This window comes from Cajanus cajan, chromosome 6 (genome assembly GCF_000230855.2).
Source record: "Cajanus cajan strain Asha chromosome 6, NIPB_CcT2T_4, whole genome shotgun sequence".
Classification (NCBI taxonomy): domain Eukaryota; kingdom Viridiplantae; phylum Streptophyta; class Magnoliopsida; order Fabales; family Fabaceae; genus Cajanus; species Cajanus cajan.
Genome location: NC_138522.1, coordinates 28,498,152 through 28,507,746, shown reverse-complemented (window position 1 = coordinate 28,507,746; position 9,595 = coordinate 28,498,152).

Here is a 9,595-nt window from a genome sequence, read left to right as displayed (position 1 = left end):
TAAAAACCTAATCACCTAAAGCACCCCATAATACAAGGGTAAAATGGGAAATACAAAGAAATAAATCCTATGACTAAAATACCCCAAAATACAAGGGTAAAAATGGAAAATAAAATAAATCCTAAATTAATGAGGCTTAGGAGAGCACTAATACTCTATGATCATGAGGAGAGTGTCCCTTGGTGTGTGAACTCCCTCCTCCTCTTCAACTCTCCTAGCCATGGACCTAGTGATGGGGCCCACATGTGTCTTCAAGGATGGTCCTCCATCAAGTGTATAGGAAAATTTGTTGTTGTTTATTTTGATGATATTATAATTTATAGTAGGTCTCAAGATGATCACATAGGACTTCTTAGAGAAGTTTTGATGATCCTTAGGGAAAACCACTTATTTGCAAATATTGAAAAATGTACTTTTTGTGTGGATCATGTGGCTTTCCTAGGGTTCATTGTGAGTAAAGAAGGGGTTCGTGTGGACCCCAAGAAAATCAAAGCCATTCAAGAGTGGCCCAAACCAAAGAATGTTAGTGAAGTTAGGAGTTTCCATGGCCTTGCAAGTTTTTATAGAAGATTTGTTCCTAACTTCTATAGCATTGCGTCACCCTTGAATGAGCTTGTTAAAAAAGATGTTTTATTTGAATGGACTTCAAAGCATGACCAAGCATTTCAACTTCTTAAGGATCAACTTACAAATGCACCCATACTAGCTTTGCCAAATTTTGAAAAGACTTTTGAGCAAGAATGTGATGCATCTGGAGTTGGCATAGGGGATGTGTTATTGCAACGAGGACACCCAATTGCATATTTTAGTGAAAAACTAAAAGGTGCCTCCCTCAATTACCCCACCTATGACAAGGAGTTATATGCCTTGGTTAGGGATTTACAAACTTGGGAACACTATTTAGTGTCCAAAGAGTTTTTCATCCATAGTGACCATGAGTCACTTAAATATTTAAGAGGTCAAGGTAAGTTAAATAAAAGGCATGCCAAATGGCTAGAATTCCTTTAACAATTTCCATATATTATTAAATTCAAGAAAGGAAAATCAAATGTTGTAGCTGATGCATTATCTAGAAGGCATACCTTGCTTATGTCTCTAGGTACTCAAATTCTTGGATTTGATAATATTAGGGAATTGTATGAGAAAGATCTTGACTTTGGTGTTAATTATGAAAAATGCCAACAAAAAGCTTTTGATGGTTTCTATATGGCTGAGGGGTATTTGTACAAAGAAGGAAGGTTATGTATACCCCAAGCATCGATTAGAAAACTATTAATTAAAGAGAGTCGTGAAGGTGGGCTTATGGGGCACTTTGGTGTTGATAAAACCCTTAGTTTGCTAAAAGAAAAATTTTATTGGCCCCATATGCGAAAGGATGTCCAAAGGCATTGTTTTAGATGTTTGGCTTGTTTACAAGCCAAGTCTAAAGTAATGCCTCATGGTACATACACACCTTTGCCTGTTGCTTCTTCCCCTTGGGTAGATATTAGCATGGACTTTATGCTAGGTTTACCTAAAACCCAAAGGGGAATGGATTCTATTTTTGTTGTTGTGGACCGTTTCAGTAAAATGGCTCATTTCATTCCATGCCACAAAGTAGATGATGCAAGCAACATTGCAAAACTCTTCTTTAGAGATTGTAGACCCCTAAAATTGTCCGGGTCGGAAATAAAGCTTGAAGACTCTCGAAGACTGAAGGAAGATCAGCCAGAAGGACTCCTGGAAGGCCCTAGGAGGGTTCTCTGTAGGTCTAGAGGTCTTAGAATAGCTCAAAATAAAGAAGTGGAGGGAAAAAGCCCAATACGGCCGTACTGAACCCCAATACGGCCGTATTGAAGCTTCAATACGGCCACAGTGAACTCAATACGGCGTATTGAAGTTTCTGAAACTTCAATACGGCCGTACTGAAATCAATACGGCCGTATTGAAGCTTCAATACAGCCGTATTGAATTCAATACGGCCGTATTGAAATTTCTGAACTTCAATACGGCCGTATTGAACTTCAATACGACCGTATTGAAGTTCAAAAATTTCAATACGGCCGTATTGCTCCTGTAGGCCGTATTGCGCCTATTCCCTATAAATATGACGTCAATTGGACGTCATTCCACACTTTCACACTCAGTTTTGACTCCCTCCTTGAGTATTCTGGGGTTTTTGAGCAGTGTTCTGCCCTAGAAATCTCTCTGGGAGTCGATCCGACGAAGTTCTGGAATTCCGAGCACTTAACTTGGAGATTCGAACCTAGTCGAAGGGAAATCCTCCGGATTTCCATAGTCAAAATTTTATAGGAGAGAGCGAGCGAGCTTGTAGAGCGAGGGAACGCCAAAAAGCTTCCCAGTTTTACTCAATATATAAAAGCACGCTTCAAGAGGTTTCTTCTTAAATCCTTCCTTTTACTGCTTTCTGTGTGCATATTTAAACTGTCATCATGTAGATAGTTAATTTATAATCGCTTATAATAAATAGGGGTAATTTAGTAATTTTACGCTATTATTTTAGAAATAATCTGTCATAGGGAACCCGAAAGGGGCGCTGTGGGGTGCTAACACCTTCCCCACGCGTAACCGACTCCCTTACCCGACTCTGGTTGTAATGGCCAAAGTTGATTTATAAAATCAATTGCCTTATCCCTTTTTCCAATGTTTTGAGTAAAACATTGGTGGCGACTCCACGAACCCTCCTTTTGCGAAAACCACTAATCCATGGAGGGTCCCGCTTGGGATTAATATGGATTGGTGAACCTTTTAATAAAATTGCTCGTTTGACGAGGTCTCAGTTTGAGAATAAGTCATTCTAGCAATCCACATTTTTAAACAAATAAACGAGTCCAACCATCCTTCGCGAATGCCGAAAGCCCGTTCGGGCCGGTGGCGACAGATGGCGACTCCGCTGGGGAAGCCTCGAGAGTCAGTCCCATTTAGTGACAGATTATTTTTAACAAATAATAGTTAAAATTACTTCATTACCCCTCGCTTGTATTATAACATGCTTTATTACATGGCTTTAATAACTGTTGTTTGTTTAAATTCCGCAATTGTTTGAAATACAAACTGTACACAAACCTTTGCACACAACAGTTCCCTCTATACCCGGGGGCATGAGTGGTAATCCATAGGGAGTGGATGTTAGTACGGCCGGTTGATGGGTTTATAGGAGCCTATGAGACCGTTGTCGGAAAAACATCACTCAAGGTGATAACCATGAACTCGAGTCCGACAGTGCGTTGGAACTTTCCATCGACTTACGACGAGAGGAATTGGGTCCCTATAATGGGGGCACCTTGGGGGCCTTTGACCAAGTGAGAACAGTTAGATCCTCCTTGAATATGCACTTTTCTGCAGGAGACCCCCACCTCGTGATTCGCTCGTGACTGTTCGTGGATGAGTGAATTGTTTGTGCATTGACTATGTGACATTGTATGAGCATACATTTGCACCTTTTAAACATACAACATTCTTTTTTAAATAAAAAGAATAAATAGAAATAAAGATCTTCTAGTACATGGTGTTAACATCTACCTTCATTGCATTCATATAGGTAGTTTCCCTTTTCACCCAAAAAATATAAAAAGATACAAAATATTCAAAAGAAAAATATGTATTTACCCAAACCAAGCAATATCATGCATCATCTTAGGAAAATCCTAAAAACATGATAATGCTTAGTTCAATAAACACAATGCATGCATATTCAACATCATCATCTCATGCATATAGATCATGGAGGGATCTAGGAGTTATTCATTTCATACATCTCTCCTAGTATTCCATTAATAAACATAAATAAAAAGAAAGGATTAAATCGATGCGTATGTTCAAAAATGGATCGCACGCCGTTCGTCATCAAGTGTAAGCCAACAACCGCGCCAAGCGAGCGCACATCAACTCCGTTGTTGGTAATCAAGACGAATAAAGGGGAAGGTCCGACACCATTAAGGATCACAGTTCCAAAGCCTTTCCCTTGCAAATCAAATAAGGCTGTGCCGTGGATATACGACATCCACTCTTCTGCCGACAGCGATACCTCCAACATCGCTGGACTTGGGGGCATGACTAGGAGTGGCAGGATCTACACTCCCGAAGATCTTCATGATAAAGCCCCCAAGAATAAAGAAAAAGAAGAAAAGAAAACCGAGGAAAAAGAATCCGAGGAGGAGACAGACGAGCTGTTAAAGTTTATCCGACAGAGCGAGTATTCCATCATGGATCAACTTCATAAGACGCCAGCAAAGATTACTCTGTTGTCGTTGATCCTATGCTCCGAACCGCATCGGCAAGCTCTGTTGAAAGTCTTGAACGAGGCATACGTGTCGCACACTATCTCCCAAGACAAGTTTGAGGGGATTGTTAGTCATATCACGGCTAATGATCACCTCACCTTCATCGATGAAGAAATCCCCACCGAGGGATCAAACCACAACAAGCCCTTGCACATCTCTATAAAGTGCAAGGAGTATCACATCGCTAAAAGTCTTGGTAGATAATGGATCTTCCTTGAACGTGATGCCAAAAAGAACTCTCGAGCAAGTGGCAATCAAGGGAGTCCAAATGCGCCCGAGCAACATGATCGTTCGAGCTTTTGACGGATCTAAAAGAGAAGTAGTGGGAGAAATCAATCTTCCAATCCAAGTTGGACCCACTATCTTCAACGTCGAATTTCAAGTGATGGACATTACTCCAACATACAGCTGTCTCCTTGGCCGACCTTGGATTCATGATGCAAAAGCTATTCCTTCTACGCTCCACCAGAAAGTCAAGTTCATAGTGGGTGACAAACTGGTGACTGTACAAGCTGAAGATGACATACTCATCAGCAAGCCATCCAATATACCATATGTGGATGCAGCAGAGGAAGCTTTAGAAACCGCCTTCCAAGCATTGGAAATTGCCAATGTTGAAACGTTTCCCCGAGAAATGAAGAAGGTAGCTCATATGCTCACCAAGAACGGATACTTGCCAGGACAAGGATTAGGCAAGGACTCCCAAGGAATCCCGGAGCTACCCATTATCAAGGATAATCCGGGGAAACAAGGGTTAGGATACAACCCTAACAAAGATCAAAGAACGAAGAGGAATCAAGATCCTTCTCGACGTTCTTTAAGCCAGATCTTTAGGAAGGCCGGTTCACAAGCGTCAAGGCCGGTCGTCGTCGTCAAAATGTTTTTCTCCTTCCGATAGGGATGTATAGACTCAGTGACTATTAGAGATCACTCCTCGGGGACAGCCCGACCCCCGAGCCTTGATAGGGCACATGTTTCCATTATGATTATAATAAAATCATTCTTCATTAATTCTTTATTGCTTCTTTTCTCGCTTGCAATAAAATTCTAGACCACATTATTTTAACCCTGTTTGAATAAACATGAATGAGGTTAAAATCATCTTAATAATAATAAACCCACATCATTTATGTGGAAGTGTGTGTGTCAACTTGGAGCACCTTTTCTTGGCCTCAATAAGTGCCATCATGGATAAAGAAATCCTAAAGATAATAAGCTCGGCAGGAAACCCAAAAAGGGGACTGCGCAAAAATAAGAGCAAAAGACCCGCTAGGAATCCCACAAAAGGGTGACCTAGGCAAAAGTTAGGGTTACAAAACGAAGACAAAAACCCGCTAGGAATCCCACGAAAAGGGTGACCTAGGCAAAAATTAGGGTTACAAAATAATGAACAAAAACAAAAGCCCGCTAAGACATCACAAATGGGTGTTTTAGGCAAAAGTTAGGGCCGTCAAAAAAAGAAAAAAACAAAATAAATCCATGATGGTACCATCAATTGAATTCAACAAGGGGCTCAAGAAAAGCTATCCAAGTTGTCAAAACACAATCATTAATAACAAAGATGTGCTTAAACTCATAAGTGTTTAATCGAACAAGCCTAAACACATAAGCCTACCATGGCCAGCCATTCTTACAAAAAACAATTTTTCAAAAATAAAATAATCCCCTCTAAAACACAAACCTTTGAAAATATATCCTTTCCTTCTTTTCTCTCTTGTCCCAACGATTTTTGAATAATCTAGTGGAAACATGGAGATATAGTGGTCAATAGGAGGGTTGACACATCTTCTAAAGAAAGGGAAGAATCATTTGGTTGATGACACCAAAATCAAATATGCATCATTCCTCGGTAACAGAAATCGGCAGAGCACAGTCCGTCTGGAGGAATGGCAAAATCCAAACACAAAAACGCATCGGTTAATTCTTTTGAAAAAAAAAGAATCAAATAGAATTAGGTGCATCACACTGCATACATGCATACAGATGATAGGTGTACTGGAAGATCACTTATTCTCTGTTTATTGAAAAAACAAAAAATAATAAAAAATATAAATTTCAGAAAAAACAATGCGCCCGTACCATGTTCAGTACGCCCATGCTAAAATCAGGGTTATGAACAAAATTTCAACTCAACATGGGCGTACTGAAATGGATGCGGCCGTATTGGCCATAAAGAAATTTTCAAAGACCTCGTCATGAGGCAATTGCATAAAAATAGAAAAAAATAGAAAATTGCTTGTGTATGACAACAGTCAACAAAAGCCGAAAATGAAAAAAGGCAAGGATATAGAAAATCCAACAAACAAGATTGCACAGAATAACTGAGCCTGGAGAGGCTTGCCGAAAGAATACTCTCAGAATAACTGAGCCTGGAGAGGCTTGCCGAAAGAATACTCTCAGAATAACTGAGCCTGGAGAGGCTTGCCGAAAGAATACTCTCAGAATAATTGAGCCTGGAGAGGCTTGCCGAAAGAATACTCTCAGAATAACTGAGCCTGGAGAGGCTTGCCGAAACAATACTCCCACAGAATAACTGAGCCTGGAGAGGCTTGCCGAAATAATACTCTCTCAAAATAACTGAGACATTTCTGTACAGAAAAAGCCGAAAAACAACAGAAAAGGCAAAAATACAGAAAAAGCCAAAAAATGACAAAAAAGGCAAACATACAGAAAAAGTCAAAAGTCGACAAAAAAGACAAAGATTTCACATCTTTCAGAATAACTGAGCCTGGAGAGGCTCGCCGAAATAATACTCTCAGAATAATTGAGCCTGGAGAGGCTTGCTGAAATAATACTTTTTCAGAATAACTAAAGCCTGGAGAGGCTTGCAGAAATAATACTCCCCCAACTGTACAGAATAATTGAGCCTGGAGAGGCTTGCTGAAATAATACTCTCATCAGAATAACTGAGCCTGGAGAGGCTTACTGAAATAATACTCTCTCAGAAATAACTGAGCCTGGAGAGGCTTGCCGAAACAATACTCATTCAGAATAATTGAGCCTGGAGAGGCTCGCCAAAATAATACTCCACATCAAAGAATAATCGAGCCTGGAGAGGCTCGCAGAAATAATACTCCCCAAAGGGAACCTCAGCTCATGAAGCCAATATCCAACAAGAGCTTTCAAAGCAAGATCGTCAAAATCTCCCAAAGGAAGTACGATCATCCAAGTAATATATCCAAGTCAAAGGACTTCGGACTTCCTCAGTGGAAAGTAGCTCTCCGACTCAGGCATTGAGTGAGGCTAAGCCTGTAGAGGCTTCCTAAATAATACTCTCCCGATCAGACAGAATAATTGAGCCTGGAGAGGCTCGCAGAAATAATACTCCTTCAGAATAATCGAGCCTGGAGAGGCTCGTAGAAAGAATACTCCCTTCAGAATAATTGAGCCTGGAGAGGCTCGCAGAAATAATACTCCTTCAGAATAATTGAGCCTGGAGAGGCTCGCAGAAACAATACTCTTCCTTCAGAATAGTTGGGCCTAGAAAGGCTCGATTCCCCAGAGATATCTCAAGCTTACACTCACGGGCCAAATTCCCCAGTGAAAGCTATCAGAATGCGATCAGCGAAATCCCCAAAGGAGGCTTGATCATCCAAGAAAAATGTCTAAGGACTTTAAACTTCCCCAATGGAGGATAGCTTTCCAACTCAAAAGCGATGAGTGAAGCTAAGCCTGAAGAGGCTTTCTAAATAATACTCTGGGATGAATAAAAACTTCAAATCCCCAATCGCCTACTAAAGAGGCATCTCTTCAAAAGGAAGACCAATAAACTATTCCCCAAGTGGAATTTGGCATCCCGCCAAAACATCGAACATCAAGACTATCTGCCTAACAGAAGAGGCCAGTCAAAAAAAATCAACGTCCAGAATCCCCAGCGGATAACAGCCTACACAGAGGCAGTAAAAATCAGAAAATCAAAAAGAGTCACCCGAATAAGGACAACCGGGATACTCCACCAACGTCAAAGGACGTCAGCCAAACATAAGGCGTCGCTCAACTCAGAGAGAAAGAGCATCTGTGTCTACACCCCAAGGAGTCAGAAATTCCCCATGGGTACCAACAATGCAATGCAAGTTGGGGCACAGGAACCTGTGAATGACTGCACATCCCCTAGACGGATCCCTGCGTTATCCAGCCCTCAGTGGCACAAAATCAGAAAAAACCGTCGAAGCAGCATCGTGGACTGTGGAGACAAAATCATCTCAAAGCCTAAAAGGCAATACTCAGCTACCCAGTTGTCGAGAGCACCGAGGTATGCACAAGTCTGGAGAGACGGTACTCAAACGAAGTCTGGAGAGACAGTACTCAAACAAAGTCTGGAGAGACGATACTCAAACGAAGTCTGGAGAGACAGTACTCGAACAAAGTCTGGAGAGACAATACTCAAACAAGGTCTGGAGAGACAATACTCAAACAAGGTCTGGAGAGACGGTACTCAAACAAAGTCTGGAGAGACGGTACTCAAACAAAGTCTGGAGAGACGGTACTCAAACAAGGTCTGGAGAGACGGTACTCAAACAAAGTCTGGAGAGACGGTACTCAAACAAAGTCTGGAGAGACGGTACTCAAGGTCTGGAGAGACAATACTCAAGGTCTGGAGAGACAATACTCAGCCATCAGCGTCGTCAAAGGCACGTTGGTGTTAAACTTAGCTACCGAGGTTGTCAGAAGCGCCGAGGTATGCAATAACCTGGAGAGGCTACTCAACAATTTTCCCACCTGAAGACACTACAAGTCGGAAGGATGGCACATCACCCGGACAATTGGGTCAACTCCTTTACTTGTCAGCCGGTACACCAAAAGACCGTTTGACTAAGTAAAGGGGGGGCAGCTGTAGACCCCTAAAATTGTCCGGGTCGGAAATAAAGCTTGAAGACTCTCGAAGACTGAAGGAAGATCAGCCAGAAGGACTCCTGGAAGGCCCTAGGAGGGTTCTCTGTAGGTCTAGAGGTCTTAGAATAGCTCAAAATAAAGAAGTGGAGGGAAAAAGCCCAATACGGCCGTACTGAACCCCAATACGGCCGTATTGAAGCTTCAATACGGCCACAGTGAACTCAATACGGCGTATTGAAGTTTCTGAAACTTCAATACGGCCGTACTGAAATCAATACGGCCGTATTGAAGCTTCAATACAGCCGTATTGAATTCAATACGGCCGTATTGAAATTTCTGAACTTCAATACGGCCGTATTGAACTTCAATACGACCGTATTGAAGTTCAAAAATTTCAATACGGCCGTATTGCTCCTGTAGGCCGTATTGCGCCTATTCCCTATAAATATGACGTCAATTGGACGTCATTCCACACTTTC